Source organism: Cricetulus griseus (genome assembly GCF_003668045.3).
Source record: "Cricetulus griseus strain 17A/GY chromosome 1 unlocalized genomic scaffold, alternate assembly CriGri-PICRH-1.0 chr1_1, whole genome shotgun sequence".
NCBI classification, from domain to species: Eukaryota; Metazoa; Chordata; class Mammalia; order Rodentia; family Cricetidae; genus Cricetulus; species Cricetulus griseus.
Window position 1 is genome coordinate 102,575,567 of NW_023276807.1, and position 21,624 is coordinate 102,597,190.

Sequence of the window (21,624 nt, forward strand, 5' to 3'; positions counted from 1 at the left end):
ATATATGTAACACAGACGCATGAGCTTCAGGGACAGCTGTCTCTGCTCTAGCTAGGAGGGTCTCACATGGAGAGCAGGGCCCCAGGATGTTATCAGCTGTACATCCCACCCCTGTTCCAGGATGAAATGGGCACCAGAGATAAGACTCACTGCCCCCTCCCCCATCTTTCTCAAGGTCTGGGCAGCCCTACCTCCTAGCTCTCAGCCCCAGGTCAAGCCACTTGTGCCATACCCACTGGGGAGGGAGTTGAGCAGCATTAGGGGTGGGCAGTGAGGCGATAGATGCTGGATGGGAGGCGGGCAATAGGGCCACACAGCACCCACCCATCTGAGGCCTCATCCCAGGCTGGGGGATGGGGAGCTGCCCCTCCTGGTGGTGAGGGGCACTCGTGTCACCGCTTAGCCTGCTGCTCCTTGTGATTTGTCATAATCAGTCTGCTTTTCTCATTAGCGGAAAGCCATTAGCTTGGTTTTATCAGCAGCTGGAGGGATGGCTGGCAGGCTTGGCCCTTCCAGAGCACCATCTCCAGGCTGCCCACCAGGCCACTACCAGACCAAGTGGGAGGCCACAGCAGCCCTGAACAAGCCTGGTGTCTTCTGCACCAGCTCCAGATACACCTGACTAGAAGTTGGGAGAATTTATATGGGGTTTCTGAAGACAGCCTAGGATAGAAAAATACCTCTTGCATATCACTCCATAGAAATCAAGGCCATCACACTGTGCGGGGCACCAGCCCAGAGATCAGTTTAAGGCCAAGGCCAAGAACTGGGGCAAAGATGCAAAACAATGAAAGACAGTATCAGTACAGAGAGACAGCTGCAGGAAGGTGAAACCACAGGAGGGGACAAGGCAGGGACAGTGAGGAAGAGGAAGCGTTAGAGGCCAGAGCTCTGGCTGCCTACACAGAAAGAGAGATGTGTGATAACCCTTGAGACCTGCTGCAGGAAATAGCCATGGTGAAGCCCACAGTCACCACAGGAACATGGCTGAGGGGTGAGAGGCATGGGGTCTCTGTGGGAGGGAAAGCCAGGGCTGAGGGACAAGATGAGACTCTTGGAGGCAGGGAAGGGTCAAAGAACCTGCACTGACAGAAATGCTAAGGAGGTGTGACAAAGGGAAGGAAAGAGGTGCTCCTGAGGAACCAGTGACCTGGAGACCTGGAGGGGAGCAGGTCCCAGGCAACAGCAGAAACAACAGCTGGACCAATACCCTCAGGAACACCCATCTGTTCACATAGGGGACTCATCCTATCTCCTTCTTAAAAGATTTATTATTTTAATTGTGTGTGTGTGTGTGAGAGAGAGAGAGACAGAGAGAGAGAGAGAGAGAGAGAGAGAGAGACAGAGAGAGAGAGAGAGACAGGGAGAGACAGGGAGAGAGAGAGAGAGAGAGAGAGAGAGAGAGAGAGAGAGAGAAAGTGCCCTTGAAGGCCAGAGTGGTTGGACTGCCCATCCTCTAGAAAACAATGAGTACTCTTAAAGGTTAAGCCATCTCAAGCCTACCCATCACCTTGCTTCCAATATCCCTCCCTGGTCAGGGGGTCTGGGCTTTATCTTACCTAGCCCTGGCCATCAGTACCCCTCCCCACTCTACTTAGGGGCTAAAGCAGGATAGAAAGGCAGGGAAAATTATGGGGACATGAGAAGATAAGGGAGCCCTTACTCCTGAGTTCAGCTGAAGCCAGCTGAGAATCAGGAATTCCAACATACCAGGCGTGGGGCATTTGGGAAGCAGAGGCAAGAGATTTCAGTCCACAGCCAGTCTGATCTACACAGTAAGTTTCAGGCTAGTCATGGTTACATAATAAAACGAGAGAGAGAGAGAGAGAGAGAGAGAGAGAGAGAGAGAGAGAGAGAGAGAGAGAGATAAAGGGAAAAGGAAAAATTATAGCATAGCAGGTAATATTTGCTTGAGATCCTTCTCTGTTCCCAGATGTAAGCCTACAATTTTCTAGAAATCTCACCAGAAAGCCTATTTACAGCAAAGGCATGTCCTAAAGCCCTAGTGCAATACCAACTAAGGCACCTCTGGAGTCACCTTATAATCTCATTTATCAAAAAAAAGATGAATTTCTTTGTTCCCATTTGAGATATAATGTGAGACACCAACATCACATACATACACGGCTAACCCTGAGACAGCCTCACTGATACGTATACACCCATGCGACTGGTGTTTCTTATCCCATCCCCTCCCCGTCCCAGCACCTTTTTTTCCTCAACCCTCATGTCTAAATTCTATGCTTAAATTTTGCATTAATAATCTTTTAATGAACTCCAGTTCAGCTTCTCACTGACTTGTCCTGAAATTCTTTCCTGAGTCACGCCTTCAAGGATCCACTTTTATTTCAGTTGAGGTCAGTGAGTGACAGGGATTAAGTCACAACTCTGACAGAGACCACCTTTAGCTGCTCTCTAGACCATCTGTGTCTTGAGCCTCTGGGTGTAAGTCTGGGAGCAGGTTGGAGGCCACAGAATGCCTGCTTTTGGCACTGACACACAGCTGCTGCCCACCAGATCCCAAATGAGTCAATGAAGGGCTGATCTGGCTAGTCAGGCCTGTTCCTGTGGGGAGCGACACTGAGCATCAACAGCAGGCAGGCAGGCAGGCGAGGAAGCTGCTGCCAGTGGCTTAAACCCCACTCAAACCCTGTCCTCAAATGCGTGTGCTGGGACATGCCACCCCCACAACACATACACCCAAACAATTCTGCAAACCATTGGTCCCCCAAGAGTAGTCACAGAGAAATCAGGACAAGGAGTCATGACCATGAGGGTACAGTACAGAAGGTCCAGACCGTTAGTCCCTGGCTGTGGCAAGGGAGGACATGGGAAATATCGTCTATGCTTGCCGAGGCAGCAGCCTGCTTCTGCCACCAAAGAAGTTATGTCATCACTTGTTGCCAGATGCTTTTCCACCATCAGCTAGGCGACATGTGCACCCCTTAAAAGTGCCCGCCAGAGCACTTTTGTCTCTTGTCTCTCTTTGCTTCTTCTTCCCTCTCTTGCCTCTTGCTCCTCTCCTCTCTTCTCCTTGTCTTGCTATCTGTCTGCCTGCCTCTCTCATGTCCCCACTCTGGCATGGCCTTTCATTCTTTCATCTCCCCTCTCCCCCAATAAACCTATTGCACTAACTCTGTTTCAGGTGACACATCTACTTAGTGGCATACCTTGGCAGGGCCCACCGAAAGGTGCCCACTTTGCCTTTTTTTTTTTTTTTTAATCACTACATCCTACCCCTGAGTCAGAGCAGCATCAGCTCACAGTGGGCCATTACTCAATGAAGGGTGCTGCAGTGGCTATGGCTTTTTTTTTTTTTTTTTTTTTGAGACAAGGTCTTATTCTGTAGCCCAGGGTGGCCTGAAACTCACAGTAAGCCTCCTGTCTCAGCTTTCCAAATGGGATTAAAGGTGTGAGCTACCAAACCCAAAAGAGCAAGAGTTTCCTAAGGAATAGAAAGTTTTATAACCCATTCACCACTATGGGATATAACCAGAGCACCTGCAGAATTGGAGGAACAGCAACAGAGAAAGACTTTAGTTCCCCTCTGCCCCCGGGGTTAGGTAAATGGAGAAAGATTTACCTACAGGAGAAGAGTAATTTCACTGGAAGGAGCACTCTGCCAAGGGTGGAGCACTCTGCTATGGGAGGAGCATCTGCTAAGGAAGCTAGAATGCAAGAGAGGGTCGCTCGGGTAGGCACACCTGCAGCAGAGGAGTACCTACAGAGACGAAGTGTCTGTGGAGAACCAAGGTGTGTTGGTATGCTGTCTGGACATCAGATGCTTTCTGACGGAGACCCCCAAAGAGAAGGAGGTACTTAAATTGGCACTCCAGAAAAGTGAGAGGCAAGGGGAGCACTGCCCATGGGCACATACATCCGGCTCCTCAAGGACAGGCGCACAGACAGCCTGACCAGAGGTGGGGCAGCAGGTGAGAAAGTCTCCAGGAGGGGGGAACCTCTAAATGGGGAGATATAGTGGGAAAGAAGTCCCCAGGAGGGGTCTCTAGATAAGGGAATCTCCAGGGATTGGGGGGTGTCTCCAAGTGTGGAGGTCTCCAGATGATGGAGTCTCCAGGCTAGAGGTGGTATTCAGATGGGAGAGTCTTCAGAAGAAGGGTGTGCAGTTAGTGTTTGTCAACTCAGCATAAACCAGTCTCCTAGGAAATTGCCTCCATCAGATGGGCCTGAAGGCATGTTGGTGGGGCATTTTCTTGGTTAATGATTGATGTGAGTGGACCCAAACCACTGTGGGCAATGCCACCTTGGGTCAGGTGGTCCTGGGCTACATAAGAAAGCAGGCTGAGCAAGTCATGGAGAGCAAGCCAGTAAGTAGCATTGCTCCCTGGTCTGCTTCAACCCCTGCCTCCAGATCTCTGCCTTGGCTTCCCTCAGTTGTGAACTGTAACCTGTAAGCTAAAATAACCTTTCTTGCAGCAGGTGGAAAGACAAACTGAGGTGTGGTGGCCTTGCTCTTCCTTTCATTAATTTCTTCTCGAGCAACTTCCCCTCTCTTCCAAGTTGCTTTGGGTCAGTATTTTACCACAGCAACAGAAAGTAAACTAGAACAAGGGGCTAGCCTCCTGACCATCTTGCTCTAGGTGTCTCCAATAGCCCCACTTTCAAGAGCCCCAAGCTTAAACAGGCCTGTGTGTAACACCTGCCAACATCCTATCCCAGTGCCCAGTCCCCTTGGGCACTGACCCTGGACTGAAGGGTAATGGAGAAGATGTCTGCGGATCTGAGGAGGGTCCATCTGGCCTGCAGATGGGTGCCTAGCCTGCAACATAGAGACTGTGCCCAGACCTCTACGTTGGTATGTCAGCCCAGGTTTCAGAAGGGAGGAAGCAGGACATGCTGGCTCACCTCTGAGGAACCTCCAAGCTGCTCTTTAGGAATGCAGCAGGGATGTCCCCCATCCTGATCCTGTCCCAACTCTGAATGAATTCTGAGAATGCCTGCATTTTCCCAACAACCTCCTCTGGGGCATTTGTTCCATCAATGGTGAGACCACAACTACCCAAATATTGGAGACGATGGAGAAGTCTGTGACACCTTAGGTTGTTACCACACCAGAAACCCCCAGAGAGGAGCTGCCAGAGAAGTAGCCCAGGCTGGGTGGGAGCACAAGCCTTTACCATTCTTCTCTTTGGGGACCTCCAAAAAAAAAAAGCCAGTTGGCTCGGCTGAGGCTGGCAACAAGTGTCAGGACAGCTGCTGGTCCCTGGAAGTCCTTGAAAGTCCCCACCTGCCAACCCTTTCTTGGGATGGGGGAAGATCCCGCTACTGTGTGTTGTAGGCAGAGCCAGCTCACCCCAAGCAGCAGGCTGGCAGGGACAGGGTTAAGAGCATGGTGCCTCCCCCGTTCCTTTGAAATGGCTCCCTGGTTCCGGAATGACTCTGGCTTCCCCTCTTAATCTGTATTTTACGAGTGAGAAGCTTTGCATTATGCAAATCGTTAGATAGGAACAGGTGACATTTCAGCAAAGAACATGAGCAGGCGGCGGGCCGGCCGGGCGGGCTGCTGATTTAGACATTAGTATTTGTCACTGGGGTGGAGGGGGCGGCGGGACTGGGCCGCAGAGGGCTCCTTGCACCTTAAGGTGGAAATCTCAGTTGGGGTAGGCCCTAGACTGTGTTCCAACAGCTATCCTCCCACAAGGGACCATATCTGCTCCCACACCCCTCTGTTCATAGCATCTACTGGAGCTCATGGCACGTGTGCGCAGGGTCAGTGCAGCCCCATTGTGCTGATTAGGGAAGCTGAGGCTAAGTAGGGTTAGGACAGCCAAGCAGAGTCTACCCTACAGAACCATCCTGGCCCCAGCTGTGGCCCTCCCTGCTTTTGCACAGCCTACCCAACCCCTGCCACCTCCCAACCTCACCGTTGGTGCTTTCCTGGGCAGGCGTGTGTGGCGGCCATCCATCATCCCAGTGTCGGAGGCAACCACCGTCCATTTCCTGGGAAGTTGCTAGAGAGGAAATGGACGAAAAGCGAGGCCACTGCACTTCACAGCTAGTCTTTCAATTTTCTAGCTGCCTGCCGCTGCACTCGCCATGCTCCCCCATGCTCCTGAACACCACTGAGCTCTGATGGGAATTAGAACAAATGCATTGCTCCGCCACTCCAGAGCCTCCAGGGGCCAGGCGCTCATGACCACCAGGATGGGTTTCCTTCTAGAGACTGGACAGCTAGGACCACAACACTTGCAGAGTAGTAACTCACCATCACCAGCAGCACTATATCCCCAGTCATCGTTGCTCTCACGGAGGCCTTGTAATGGGCCCGGGACAGCGGAATTCCAACCTCCATTAGGCCCCAGTTGTTTGGCCCCTGAGTCTGGGTGACCTCTACTGACCTCAGATGCCTCTACTCAGACTGGTTGATAAAGCAGTGAAAGACCCTTCTCTGTCTTCAGGGAGCAGGAGCTGGAGAGATCTGGATAGGAAAAATAAGCAGGAGCCTCAGTCTGTGCTGTCGTGTCGGCCCTTAGGAACCATGGGGGTGGAGCAGTGGCCATCTAAATGACAATCAGAGAGATTTTCCACCATTAGCAAGACAATTTGAAAATTTCAAGGTCATGCTAGGGAGCACCAATGCCTGGTAACCAGGGTAGGGTGTATTCAGGAAGTGAAGGGCTCACACAGTGGCCTGACTCCTCAGTCTCTGGCCAAGGGGATAGTATTGAGGGTGGGTGAGGTCCAACCAGGATGAAATAGAGGTCATAAGTGCCTAGAGCCCTCCCTGCACAGCTTCTGGCCTTTGCTTAAGTGTTTGAGACGGACTCTATGCTGACTCTTCCAGCTTCGGTAACAGGGCAGCAGCTAGTGGACAAAGCAGGGAGTTGTAGTTGAGCTGCCGCCATGAAGCCTGGTGGTTCTCCCTGGAACTCCGGGACCCACGCCCTGCTTCACAGTGAGGTGGCTGCCAGCTTCCCAGCTTCTGAACCATTCCCGGGAGACATAAAGGGATGGAGATTAAGATCAGGTCCCAGGAAAAGCACAGCGACTGTCACCTGCCCCACTCACTGCCCCTGCACACTGGAACCGCTTACTTCCCCGACTGCTTGGAGCCTCCCTCACCCAGCCTGAGGGGCACACTGACTGGAAGTCACTTTAGAGGTGAGATCTGATTCCAGGGCTAGGACTCTGCTGTGTACCTGCTCAGCTACCTGGCACTCAGAACTCTACCTCTGTGCCAGGAGGTTCCTGCCATAAAAACGTAATCCTGGCCCTTTTTCCTGTGGAATGTGGCTCTTGCAAGCCACACACTTTATATTCTGGATGTCTGAGTGGAAGTGTCTTTGGGATGAGGACATGCAATTGCAGAGCTCTTGACTCATTAATTAGTCCCCTAGAGTTCAACAACACATCTCAGCTTAGGATGAGTAAGTAGCAAGAGGGGTCAGACCTCAAATACCTGCACGGTGTCACTCAGCCATTTGACAAACATAGACACAGGTACCAGGGAGCCAAGGCCACCGATGTGGGAGGCATGTGGGTGAAAGACTTCCCACTGAAGCTCAGTATTAGGTGTGGCTTGAGGCCACCTGCAAAGGCCAGTGGAGAACCAGGGAGCATCAGCCCTGCCCAATACATGGAGCAAGACATCACAGCAACTAGCTGCCTGCCCAGTGGGGACAGCAGAGTCATTGGCTTGCTCTGGCCCTGCCTCATGGATTTCCCAACTCTGGACTTGCTCCTCCTTTGCTCCCCAGCAGCATAGCAGGCTCCCCATCTGCCCCTGGGTTCTGTCCTCTATCCCCCCACGTCCCATCTGGCCCATGTGCATCCAGGCTACAGAACAAAAACCCACAGAAGATGTGACCTCCACTGCTAGCAATGGTGAGCTTGAAGCCTACTTGTGCAGCACACCTTCCAGGGCACTTGAAAGCACTCCACTGAGTGCTAGATTCATCAGTGATGCATAAAAGAATGGTACCAGCGAAGGAAAGACAACCTACCTACACAGAATTAGCTCAGGCCCAAGGAAAGGCTGGGGGTTGAAGAAGCCTCGAGAAAACATCCCTGCGTCCAGAGAAGCGACACATCTCAAATCCTCCAGCACAGGGAATGGGGCTCACAGGGAGGTGTTCAAGTCTCAGAGTTTGGAAAGCTGCTGTGCCTTGGTGTCTGCGGGGAATAGGGGAAGAATACTTCCTATATTTCCCTGGTGGGTGGCCCAGGCACCCCACTGTACCTGTGTACCTAAACTGCCCACCCTGGAATAGCACACAGTAGGTGCTCCATAAACTCACAATGAAGAAAAACTCAGAACCAAACCTAACAGCTTTCCTTTTGAAGCACTCCCTGTAGGCAGAAGCCCAAAGGGGCAAACAAAGGGGTCTCTGCCCTCCTGCCCCAAAGAGCTGAGACCTCCCTGTACACTAGGGTTCCTACAGCCGAAGCTCCCACCCCCAAGCCTGTCCGGAGGAGGAGGAGGAGGGTTGCTAGGCTCAGCAGTGACATTTAAGAGGAGAAGAAAAGGATGCTCCAGCTCCCAGCATGTGGGGCAGATCTTAATTAGCATGAGAAAGGGGCTGTCCTTATCACCCAGGCCTGCGGAATGGACGCTGCCGTCCTTGTCCCTTTGTCTACTGTCAATAATCACTTACCTTCAGGCCCATAAATGTCATTCTTGGGGTGTTCATAAACAGCCAGTTCCTTTTTAAATTAGCAGGTAGAGATATTTACAGGCTTCTATTAAGGACAATGGTGGGGAGTAATGTGCGGCCACTTCAGCAGCCCAAATAGGGAGAGCCCCACAGCCCCACATGTGAATGCCCGGCTGCAGAGGGCAGAGTGCATCCAGATCCCGGTCACAGAAAGTCTGGCACTAGGTCTTCCCAGGTGGGGTCCCCAGTGTACACTCATACACTTGTAGCTATACACACTCATTTCTCACACAGTCAGGGACACATCCTTACACACACTCAAACACAAATGTCCACGCATACATGAACACACTCGAATGCCCTTCAACAATCCCAGAAGCTCCTCAAAAATGCTTCTTCCCCCCTGGCTCCCCACCTAGGCTGCCAGGACAACTTCAAGGCCACCCCACTCCAGTTCTCCTTCGACATTCTCAGCTCCAACCCACCCTACTACCCCTCCCTACCCCGGTTCCTCTTTCCTCCTCAGCTCCTCCCCCATCCCCAGCTCCTCCCTCTTTGATTTGGTTTGACTAGTTTTTTTTTTTTTTTTTTTTTTTTTTTTTTTTTTTTTTTTTTTTTTTTGTGCGACAGGGGTATCGCTGTGTAGCCTGGGTTAACTTGGAACTCACAGAGATCCACCTGCTTCTGCCTCCTGAATGATAGGATTAAAGGGGTGTGCCACCATGCCCACTGGCTCCTCTTGCTCAGCAGCCATACTGTGAGTCAGGAATTTTTTTTCAAACGTTTCACCTTCAAATAACTTTAGATTTACATCTCAGAGATTGTGTAGCTCCCATTGGGGTTTTGTCTACCAGAGAGGTGGCTCATCACCCTTCTCTAAGGACAGCTCTGGGCCAGTGTCTGCCAGGTGCTTTGACAGCAGCAGCCACACACCCCTCTGTGCTCTGATGGGATGATTACCCAATGCAGCCCATCGCAAGGGCATGGAACCCACATCATGAGCCCCCTATGTGTTTGTTTCTTGGGTTCTACTGTGAAGAAACCTGGGACTCTTCACCCAGAGATGGGCTCTAGACCCACTTGCTTCCATCCTCTCTGAACCTGCAGACACAGGTATTGTGTAGCAGGGACCCCAGCCCAACCTGTCCCAGGGCCTCCCCTATGGCCCTTCAGACAGGAACTCCAAGGATAGGGTGAGTCTAGGTTGCTCTGCCAAGGAGCCAGAGGTGATTTGGACAGAATGTGGATGAACTGCCCACCCCTTTGGCTCAATGACTACCAAATCTACTTCCCTCTGTCAATACTCTTGACAAGAGATTAAAAATGAGCGATAGAGACAAGTGATAGGGGGCTTTGCCACAGTACCACAGCGCCTGCAAAATAACAGCTCAATAAACTGAGGTCAGGGGCATCTCAAGCAAAAAGAAAAAAAAAAAAAAAAACAAAAGGAGGCTTCAGGCTCCATCTACTCTGACAAAAGCAACAGTCAGCCTACCCCTGAGGACCATGGGCCAGCCTGCTCCCAAGAAACACTAAGGTCCAGATGGAGGTATTAGTATTAGGTATAGTGCACAGGTGATGTGTGGGCTCAGATCCCAGCCATATCCAGATTTCTCTGATCTCCATCCCCAGCCCAGAGGCCTGTCTGTACACTTTTCACTATTCCATCTCATCTTGCCCTGGGCAGGGACTGCAAAGAGGTGGTGCAAAGACAAGACAGACATCCACCCCCCCACACACACACACCAATATTCCCAACAGTGGGGTTGCCATGAAGAAAAGGTGGTGTCCAGAGGGATCAGATGTAGGGGGAGAATGAGGGTGGATGGAGAACAGGAGGGCCTCTGTAGTGAGAAATGGGGACAATCAGCTGCCGGTGTCCTGGGGCCTTGGGTTGAAGGGGACAGTACAGGGAATGGGCCAGAGGTCCTACCTGAAGCCAAGAGAGTGGCAAACAGAGAGCCTGAAGATGGGCCCCACACATGCTCCCAGCAGAAGGGACTTATGCTTCCAACGGAGTCAAAGCTAGACTTCACTGGTCTGTCACTTATCCCACAGCCAGCCAGATGGCCCTTGGGTTCCAAATGACCAATCTCCCTTCTGGCTAGAATGTATTAAGAGATGGGGTTAGAACAAGATGGCTACCAAGGTACCCAAGAAAAAGGCTAGTCTGGGAGGATGGTGAGATCTGCCGGCCTGCCCATAGGCCCTTCAGGGCCTCCAGCAGTCCTGCTGTCCGAAGGGCGATTAGCCCCTGGGCGTGGCTACAGGCTCAGTCAGGACTAGTAACTGCCGCAGCAGCATCCCACACAGCCAGCCCTCGGCTCCACCTTAAATGGGTCTGATCAGCACTGCACCGGTGAGCACATGCTAATATTGGCTCCAATAAAGAGCAAATCAGGACCCAAGTCGACTCGTCTTATCGCACAGTCAGAACTGATGGCTTCAGAAGTCATAAAGATCCCATTTAATCTCGCGCCTATCTATCACACGGCCGCCTTCATCCTCTTTGTGCCGGGGTAATATGTGCTCATTACGAAAGCAAAACAGATCTGGCATGAATAAACGCGGGATGAAGTGCTCACTCGGAACGTGACAGCATGATCAGTGGCGGCAGTAATCGCACAGAATCGAGGGCTAAATTATTCCATAACCGTGATTTGAGGGGACAGCCCAGAGCACCCCATAGCTGCCTGCGGCAAGGCGACGTGTCCTGATAAAACATCCTTCCCAATTTACGGGGCCGCGCTTGACTAATCTGCCGCGGCGCGCACACTGTCTAATCATGCCATCAGCACTCGAAGGGGCTCAATTGGGACTCAAGTGGAAGGAGGTTGGAGAGCCCACCCTGAATTGAAATTACATTTGTAAATGAGGCAGAGTTTTCTGTTCAGAGTGTGAATGTTACGGTAAATCTGCTGGAGGAGTCAGTGACACAGGCCTTGGGCTGCTAGGGGACTTCAGGGGTGAGGGGACACTGGGAAGTGCGGGCGTGCTGCGACAGTTATCCAGGGTGGGTGGGGGGGTCAGGCGAGGGCCAGGAACCCCATTCCTGAGAGATGCTAGCATGGTGGCAGCAGTGGTAGAGACCAGGTCTGGTATGATAAAATAGAACCAGTCCTATCAGTAAATGGTGGGATGTGGTGGATGAATGCCACACATTTCTTGGCCTTCCAGGGGAGGCCACCAGCCTCTTTCTGAGTCTCTGTCCTGACTACCTCTCTGGTCCCTGTGACTAAGGTAGTATGGTGGAGCCCATCCACTCTCAGAGTTCAGTCTGAGCAGCATGGGAAGGCTACTGGAGTTGCAGTCAGGACCTACCAGGGACAGGGCTCAGACCAAGGCAATGAGCCACTTGCTCTAGGACCTTGGCATTTACCCAAGTCCAGGCATACTCCCTGGAGATCTACCCAAAAGTCCAGGCATACTCCCTGGAGATCTACCCAAAAGTCCAGGCATACTCCCTGGAGATCTACCCAAAAGTCCAGGCATACTCCCTGGAGACCTAATCAAGTCCAGGCATACTCCCTGGAGACATTCGGTGAGAAGGTCAAGAGACAGGGTAGCCTTAGCCTTAGAGGAGGCCATGACCCCAGAGTGAGAAGGTCCCAGGGTAAGGTGCCTTTGTGCCTGAACCTCTACTCCCCAGATGGTGAGCAGAGCTTACATAGTAGATGCCACCGCCCCCGCCCTCCCACCCCCACCCCCCCACCCCGCATTTGCCAGACAGGATGTTGTGTGTCAAAACTTTTCCTAAGGAGACACAAACACAAGTCTACTCACCCTGACCAAAGTCCAACTTGGTGAACCAATGACTTTTAATGAAGTTACTTATAGGACTATGGGTGTGGAGTTACTTACAGGAGCAGAAACGACTCAAAGATGACTATATAACCAAAGCCAACCTCAGAATGGAACCACAAAGCTGGGAACCTGGAGCACACAGTACAGCCAGCAGGCAGCTCAACAGGTTGGACTGTCCTTTCCAGGTGCCTCAGTTGGTCTAAGCCTCTTCCAGGTAGCTCAGCTGGTTTCCCCCTCTTCTAAGTCTACTCCCAAAGTCCTCTTTGCAGCTCAGCTTCCTTCCACCTGAACAAGACCCTTAGCTTGTATTGTTTACTCTGCCAGGGAGGGGCCTAGTGAGTCTGGTCATTTTCAGGAACTTCCTGAAGCTATTTTAAGTTGTTTGCCTTCCTGTTTAAAGAGCTTCCCTGTAGGATGGAATAGAGGAAACTTATACAACATAAGGTCTGGGCTGAGAGGCAGATACCAGCTCATGAGTTTGTTCTGGTCTGTAGTCATATTATGCTGTGTCCTTCTGGTTCAGGGGTGGCCCTGGAACCTCACAGCTGACAGTGGCCTGAATGTCACAGAGGCCAGCTCTGGCTGTGCCACCATGTGGCCTGCAGGGGGCTCCCACGGCCTTGCCTGGCTGCCTTTGAGGATGACCAGACTGACCCCCCACAGCCAGCCAGGTAAGGTGGTACAGGCCTCCTCACGGGCCTTTATGTAAATCAAGGCCTAATTAGCCCATCCGGCATTGGTGTAGAATATCATTTTTTAATTACCAGCCCTGGGCAGGTTTGGCTGCTGCCTGTTGTGGGGCCAATTACCATAAATCCCCCGGTAACAATTAACAATGCTGGAGCTGGGGCGCGTAGCCAGTGTTATAATTGTGCTCGCTCTTGTTAATTGGCCTATCTGACTCTTTACTTTTTATGCCGCTCATCTGCTCATTACCGCAGCCATTTAATTCAATTAGCACCTTAATTAGAGGAACAGCCTTGTCCAATGTCGGGGCCTTGTCAGGGAGCCGGCCTGATGAGCAGAGACAAACACACCAGGCAGTACAGGGAGGCAGCACAGGGCACTGGGGGGCTGGAGGCTGCCCAAGGGAGTACAGCTAGCCCTCCCCTTAGCCACTCTTGGGTACTAGAGGCCACCTAGACATTCTTGCTCCTCTCCCTATGATCATGGCTCCATCACCCAGCAGTTCCACCTACCCAGGACACACTACCTCATTGTGACCTTCAGGAACCCATAGATCTGCCCTCCCCCTCCAACATCCCTAGAGCTGCCAAGGCCCTGGACACCGCCCCCAACGGAAAGGGTCCCCAGTGGTTTTGTTTTGTGCCAGTCTGTTGAAGCCGCCATCGCCTGCCTATTAATTCTCCTAATTAGAATTAAATGAAGCATGCTAAATTGCTAGATTAACCAATAATTAAGCAGCCAACACACTAAAACTGTACACCCCGCGTGGCCAGCACCCCTCTGTCTCCCATGCGGGGGGGGGGGGGGGCATTGGGGGGCGGGACACGGACACCACCAGCCAGGTGATGGTGAGAGGAGTGGACTGCAGCTCCTGTGAGTGTGTATGCACAAGTATGATTGAGTGTGTGTGTGGACATGTGTGGGAGGGAGCCTCACAAGGGAGAAGTCCCACAGAAACATGTGGTGTAGCCGATGGGGTCCTGAGGCGATGTCTGGGGACCTAGGGACCTATTTAGGAACACGCAGGCTCTACAGACATGTAGACAGGAGCTCTAGGAAAACCTGGAGGAGGGGTGTTGCTTTGAGGCAGACTAGGACCCTCCTGATGCCAGTGGCACTGCCACAGACCTGCCATGCCCTGGTTGCCTGCAAAGCTCAGACATGGCAGGGAACATGCAAAGTCCCCAGCATAGCTCCAGAAAAGGAAGAACAGCAAAGGGGACTAGAATCTAGGCCACAACCATGAGGATCAGGTTGCCGCTCAGGAATCCTAGCCCGGAAGCTTCTGTCCTGACGAGCACTCTACTTCACCCAGCTCCAGCTGCTGCACCGGCCTCTGCCCTGCATCTTGCCACCCCGCCTTGTGTGCCCACCAAGATTCATCATCCTTCCCCGGCCCTGAAAGCTTGTCTTGGCGAGCTGCTCACGCAGCGCCACGTTTGTAGGGGGCCCCCTGGTGGCCAATCTGGGCCCTGCTCAGTACCACGTGCTTGTGCCCTTGAGGAGGGCACCCAGTGAGCACTGTGTGACCCTCATCACCACGTTCCCTACAGGAGCCAAGCACCACCCTACAGACCCATTCAGGGTAAGGGACTTGAGCTACAGCCCCTCAGCCAGCACAGAGAAGCACACTGTCCACACCTTTCAGGTAGCATGGAGAAATATAGTCTGCACCCACAAGCCAATGTAGGAGGATGCAATTCATACTAAAATCCAAACTGAGTTTTGCCAGCAATGTGCCATCCATGAGACCATTGCTGATTGCCTAATCTTGGACCACCTTAGTTTCCCACACCTTATAAGGGGCAGCATCTCTCAGAGTCACTGTGAGAATTGTCATGACACAGGTGACCAAACACATCACTTTAGATGCTGGGCGGTGATGCCACACACCTTTAATCCCAGCACTCGGGAGGCAGAGGCAGGTGGATCTCTGTGAGTTCGAGACCAGCCTGGTCTACAAGAGCTAGTTCCAGGACAGCCTCCAAAGCCACAGAGAAACCCTGTCTCAGGGGAACAAAACAAAACAAAACAAAACAAAACAAAACAAAACAAAACACCCACATCACTTTGGGATAGACTAAATATGTAACACACAGAAGTGATTTCCACATGGCCCCAAGATGCCTGCCATTGCCACCAACTTTCCCAGTGTTCTTAGACAAGAATGGGTAAGCACGTGGACATACAGAGAGGGTCTAAGCTGGGGAGGCGGGTTCAGTGCTGGGGTGACTCAGTGACTCACTGTGCCCCTAGATCATAGTTCTACTGGCACCTGTGATTAGATGTAATATGGGAGGGGAGTTGAGAGAGCATCCAGGGCAGAGCCTTGGCTTCCTGCAAGGGCTTGGCCCCCACCCTTCATAGTGGGGCAATCCATCCCCACAGCCCATCACATCAGGGCCTCCAGGCTGTAAACCTCCTCATAACAGCCGCTCCTGCAGCTGGAAGATATTGACTCTGAGGAGAAACAATGGCACGAATAAAATAAAAATAAAAAAGTTAATTATCCTTTGTGTTTGTAATTTAATTAAAGATGCAGTAAAGTTTTACTGTTTTTCCAGGTGATGATGTTTAGAGCCCCGAAAAGCTATTTGTGCTGGTGAGATTAAAGTGCATTTTAAAATGTTCCTCGAGTACTTTCACATTTGTTGATAGATTTTTAAATTAAACTTTAAATTGTAATCTAAATTACCTCCAACAATTCATGGGCCCTGTAATGAACTCCCACCGTTCCTGCTGTCATCCCTCGATGATGGAGTGTGAATGGGGCTCCAGCTGCCTGCGCCTGAGGAGCTGAAGCCAAATCAAACCCTTAGAGGCCACATGCCAGACCAGGCAGGAGAGCAATCACCCTGGCAAGGACCCCTGGGGCACAGAGATCGGCTCTGGGACTGAGGTGACATCTTTCCCTGATCTGAGGACCCAGCCCCATGCTGCCTTATGCAAGGGCCTGAGCAGGGAGAACATGCACCTAATTAAGGCATCAGAAGCTGAAGGCTTCCAGGGGCCCGAGGGGGACTACAGGGTTGAGAAGGCAGCTCAGAGCCAGAACCTGAGGCCAGTGTGACAGGGTGGCAGCTCATCCCCATGGGGCAGACAGCACCTCTTATACCCAATGGCCTTCACCCAGAGCAGGGTCAGCACCGCAGCGCTCAGTCCAAAGTGTAACAGCCCTGCTCCTCCCCAAGAGAAGCAGAAGGAAGTAACCAAAATAAATTCCAAGTGTTGAATTTTCGCCATTTTTTCCAATTATCTTTTTCCGTTCCAGTTTATTGTTTGAGTTTTGTTCTGGTCCTACTCATTGTTGCTGTGCCCATCCAAGAGAGGTTGAAGGCAGCACAGGGAAGAAAAGTTCAGCCTCTTCAGCTAGCCAAGGGAAGGAGAGAGGGTCAAGGAAGCAGCCACCTGATGTTGCATGTGAGCCTATAGTGTCCACTGGGTGACTGCAGTGACCTTGTCTATGAGCCAGTGATGCAGAAGAAAAGGCATCATGACACAAGCTTGCAGTTACTTGGGATCCTGTGACGTGGCACTCATCACACAGGGCTGGGAAGTCAGGATCTGCAGAGCTAGTAACATCGCCAAGCTGCAGCCATGTACATCACATCACTGCAACTTGAATAGCAGTCACTAAGAAGAGACTCCTTCACCACAGCCAAACAGGAGAGTGGGACAGACACACTGTGGCTTCTGAGATGCTTGGCCATAAAGAATGGAAGCTGTGCCCTGGCAGAGACCCCTTTGGGAGGCTGCCGTTGGCTCCAGAGAATGTCATCCAAGGCTATGCCCTAGGAACAGCCAGCCACATCCAATAACAAGTTTGTGAGCACCAAAAGGCCATAACTGGTGGAGTCAGCTGTGGGGGCATCCAGGCTGAGACCTCAGGACAATCCACGGCTTTGACAAGACCTCTCACAGCCCAGCTCCTGCTACTCTTGCTCCTGGACAGCTGTCAATCCAGAGCAACATTCTGAAGACACATTCCCAGCTTGATCCACTTTTTGGAACCACTAAGGTCCAAACTGGTGACAGGGGGAGTCAAGGCAAAGATGGACTCCCAGGGAGTGGCATGGCTGTGGGGACCCCACCCATACTTCAGGGAGGCTGAGATACTCTTAGTCTGTCACACAGGTGGGAGCAAATCTGCAACAAAAGTGAATTGGGGGGAGGGGCTATCAACAGTAGGGACACCCTGGATAGGCTGGCCAACACACATGATGTCCCCAGAGGCTACCAAAGGTGGCATTCCATCTGCACTACCAGAACAAGCCAACAGTGGGTGGGCTGGAGGCCAAGGCTCTTGTCCAGCTCTGGGTCATGGTCAAATGTAGGCTGCAGGCCATGGGCTGTGGCTGCCAGGAGGGTTGGGTCCCAGGGTGTATTCATTACTTTTCTCATTGCTGTGAGGAAGTCTATCCTAATAGACATAAGTCAAGAAGGAAGAATTCATCTTAGGTTGTGGTTTCTAGGATGTAATCTATTAAGGTGGAGCATGGTGACTGGAGTGGGTTTGTCTATGGCTGTGGGATCTTGTAGTAGTGACTTCATTCAATTTAAGCCCAAAGTCCAACCAATTATGATGCAAAAACAAAGAGTCTTTATTTTAGAGTTAACTCAGATCCCTCCAGCAGCAGCAGCAGCAGTGACAGGAGCAGAACAGGAGAGACCCAAAGTAGGGAGGGAAGGGGGTTTATAAAGTAGCCAGACAAGAGGGTGGGGCTTGGGGAACTCCAAACCAGCCTAGCTACAGGCTTGTGATAGGCTCAAGCCCTCCAAAACTGCATAGTTACAACCTTGGGATTGACTCAAATCTGGACTGAGCTGATTGACTGCACTGGGTCCAAGGGAATTCCAAGTCCTCTATATGGTGATTGGCTGCCCCCATGAAGTGGTGGGAATTCTCAGTCTAGGGGAATCCCTAGCCTGAGGAGATTCCAAACCCAGGGGGAAATGTCAAGCCTGCTGACCTGGGATTGGTCACTTTTTCTAGTGCAGGGATTGGCTAGTTTTGAGTCAGGGGCAAAGATGGCTCCGATTTCAGAGCCAAACTGTTTCTTCCCATGGCTCTTTTTTTGTGGTTGGGCTCCAATTCTAGGGCCTGGGAGAATTTTTTTTCACATATCCGGAATCTCAGGGCCAAGTGTATTCTTTTGGCACTAGTTTTGGAGTTAGGGTGTTTTTCCCTGGCTCTAGGCATAGGGATAAAGTGTCTCTTTCGCTGACGTGGGTCCCAAATCCAGAGTGTATTTCTTTTACTGGGTTGGGACTGGGGCCAAACCATTCAGAGATTATGTAGGGGTTGCCATCCAGGGGTTTTCTGGGGCCTGGGTCTCTCACTGACTAAGAAGCAGAGAGATCAGAATCAGAGGTAGAATTACCTTCACCTGTCCCTAATGATCCATTTCCTCAAACTAGGCTCCTTATACCAAAGGCTCCATAACCTTCAAGCCATACACAGCACCAGCTGGAACCAAATGTTCAGACACATGAGCCTGTGGGAGATGGTTCAAACTGAACCCTCACAAGAGGAAGAGATTCTTCCATTCCTTCACCAAAGGATCTAAACCCCTCACTCAGAAAACAACACCCTGCAGGGTGGTAAACACTTCAAAGACCAATAGACACAAGGTCCAGGTTCATACTGACCACATGCAGGGCAAGGGCAACTGAGGTCCAGGTGGTACACAGGTGTAGCTTAGAATAAATCTGCAATCCATCTCTCTGGGAACCCAGCCTTTTGGTGCTGGTATGTGGTGACTCACACTCACATGCATTGGGGTGTGATGTCTGCCCATCAATACAGCCTGCTCTTGGTGCAGGGCACACAGCATCCCCTGCATCCTACAGGAAGGAGGCAGAACAGCAATATACCATTGAGATGGTCCAACCCAGACTCCACCATTCTCACACCCTTTGTTGGACAGAGGGCACTGCAATGATGGACACCTCTCTAGATCCATTGTCTCAGTGGTACTTAAGCTAAGCAACAGTTGACCAGTGTGTAGTGGAGATCACAAGGTGATTTCCCAGAGGATGTAGAACCCACCATGTCTGCACTTATCAAAGGATCAGTGCCTAAGATGTGCCAAGATAGTCTTTGAAAGTAAAGGACAAAAGTCATGTCTGGAGCACAATCTGCTGTCTGGGAGGCCAGCACGGGACTGATCCAGACCCCTGAAAGTGGATGTCAACGAGCAGGCTTCAGCACCCTATGGGGCTTCTGGTAATGGATCAGCATTTTTCCCTGGTGTAAGAAGGGACTTTGAGAGCCCATCCCACGTGAAGGGATGCTCTCTCAGCCTGGACACATGGGGGAGGGCCTAGGCCCAGCCCAGAATAATGTTGTGGAATTTGGGGAGCCCCCGTGGAGGGCCCTACCCTCTATGGGGAGCAGAGGGGGGGGCTGATGGGGAGTGGGGGGGAGGGAGAAAGGATTGACATGTGAAATTATAATTTTGTAAAAATAAAAAAACAAAACCCAAAAAATTCATGTCTGATGTCTCTCTTCTTTTTTTGAAAAGTTAAAATTCCTTAATTTTTTATTCCTGGTACCACTACCAAAATTTACAGGGCAATATACCTGATGTAACGAAAAGAAAAAGGAAAAGAGAAGCTACAACAGATAAAAGACCTCGGGAATGTACATCTAATTGACACTACATTGCATTAATCAACAGCTGCACTTTTTGCAAACTGTGGCTATGACAGTCCTGAACAAGAAGGGTTCCCTGTTGAAGCTGCAGTAACTTTTCTTTTCTGACTATGGATCATCCTTCCTCCTGTGGCAGATTTTTACAGTTCCTCTAATGCATTAAGGACGACTGTCTCAAAGTAACCTGCAGCTTTCCTGACAACTCCTTGCTCTCTCTCCTGCTAAGAACTGTAGCCCTTTTCTGCTGTGCTTTTAAAAACCATCTGCTGCCATATGCACCACCATAGGGACTGCCTGAGCTTCTTCCACCTGAACTGCCCCTTTCATGTTGTCCACTGTAATTCCCAAAGTCATTGTAGTTCCCACCACCACCATAGTTACTCCACCAAAATTTCCTCCTTCACTGTAACCATCAACTCCTCCTCCACCACACCCACATCCACCACCTTGGTTTCCATATCCTGGTCCACCACCACCATAGCCTCCTCCACTACTGTAACCAGGACACCTCCATAGTTGCCACCATCACCTCCAAATCCATTATCTCCACCATCACCACCTCCATAGCTACCTCTGCTGCCACCACCTCCACCAGCACAGCCTCCTCTCCCACCAAAGTTTACACCACGACCAAAGTTACCTCTACCACCTCCAAAGTTCCCTCCATGACCATAAGGTTGCCAGATCCACCTCCACGACCTCTCTGAGATCCGGCAGACTGCATCTCTTGTTTAGAAAGGGTCTTTTTCACTTCACAATCATGCCCGTTAATAGTGTGGTATTTCTGAACAACAATTTTATCAACGGTGTCATGATCACCAAAAGTTACAAAAGCAAATCCTCTCTTTTTTCCCACTCTGCCTGTCTTCCATAGCTTCTATGGTTTCAATCTTGCCATACTTTTCAAAGCAGTCTTTCAGATTATATTCTTCTGTATCCTCTTTAACACCATCAACAAAAACTTTCTCCACTGTTAAATGGGCGCCAGGCTTTACAGAATCCTCTCTGGAAACAGCTCTCTTTGGTTCCACCACACGCCCATCAACCTTGTGTGGTGGAGCACACACTGCAGCACCCACCTCTTCAACACAAGAGTAGGTCACAAAACCAAAGCCCCTGGAACGTTTTGTTTGGGGATCCCTCATTACCACACAGTCTAGTCTGTAAGTGTGCCCCATTTCTCAAAATGTTCTCTTAACCTATCATCTGTGGTTTCAAAGCTCAGACCACCAATAAACAGCTTCCTCAACCGTTCTGATCCCTTTGGATCATGGTTATTCCCCCACTCCCGCAGCAACGGCTGGAGTCAGGCTGGGGGCAACCGGGCGGCGGTGTTACCTCCATTTTCCCTGATGTCTCCTTTAAGAAAGAAGCACAATGCCTGGTCAGAGCAACAGAGGCCACACTGTGGACATGGTGCTGACCTGGGATGCCTGACAATAAATGATGCAGCTTTGACTGGGAAGCAGCAAGAAGGCCCAGACTTTCCTCACATCTTCTCAGAGTGTCTCCCAGTGGGTGCAGGACCAAGCCACCTCTCAACCAAACCAGCTGCTTCAGTGTGATGACAGAGATCACAGTAGGACCATCTGGGTTTATGGAATGGGCCTCTGGGGCCATGGCCCTGATAGGAACCAGACCCACTACTGGGAGTGCTACCATAGAAGGAGAGGCATGTGGATGGGGGGGACACAAGCCAGTGTAGCAGTTCGTGACCTAGTCATCCTGTGTCATCTGTGACAGGATCTTCCATGTCCCCACCTGCCATCAGATGGCTGCTGCCTCAGTCATGTGAAGAAATCACTGAGAGTGTGCACTGAGCAAGGAGGCTGGATAGCTGGCCCCACCCAACTGCCATCAAGC

At 51.2% G+C, this 21,624-nt stretch overlaps 1 pseudogene; it reads right to left on the bottom strand.

Annotated features, from left to right (window-relative positions):
* Positions 1 to 7,405: 7,405 nt before the first annotated feature.
* Positions 7,406 to 21,105, bottom strand: LOC100770260 (annotated as a pseudogene).
* Between the last annotated feature and the right edge of the window lie 519 nt (positions 21,106 to 21,624).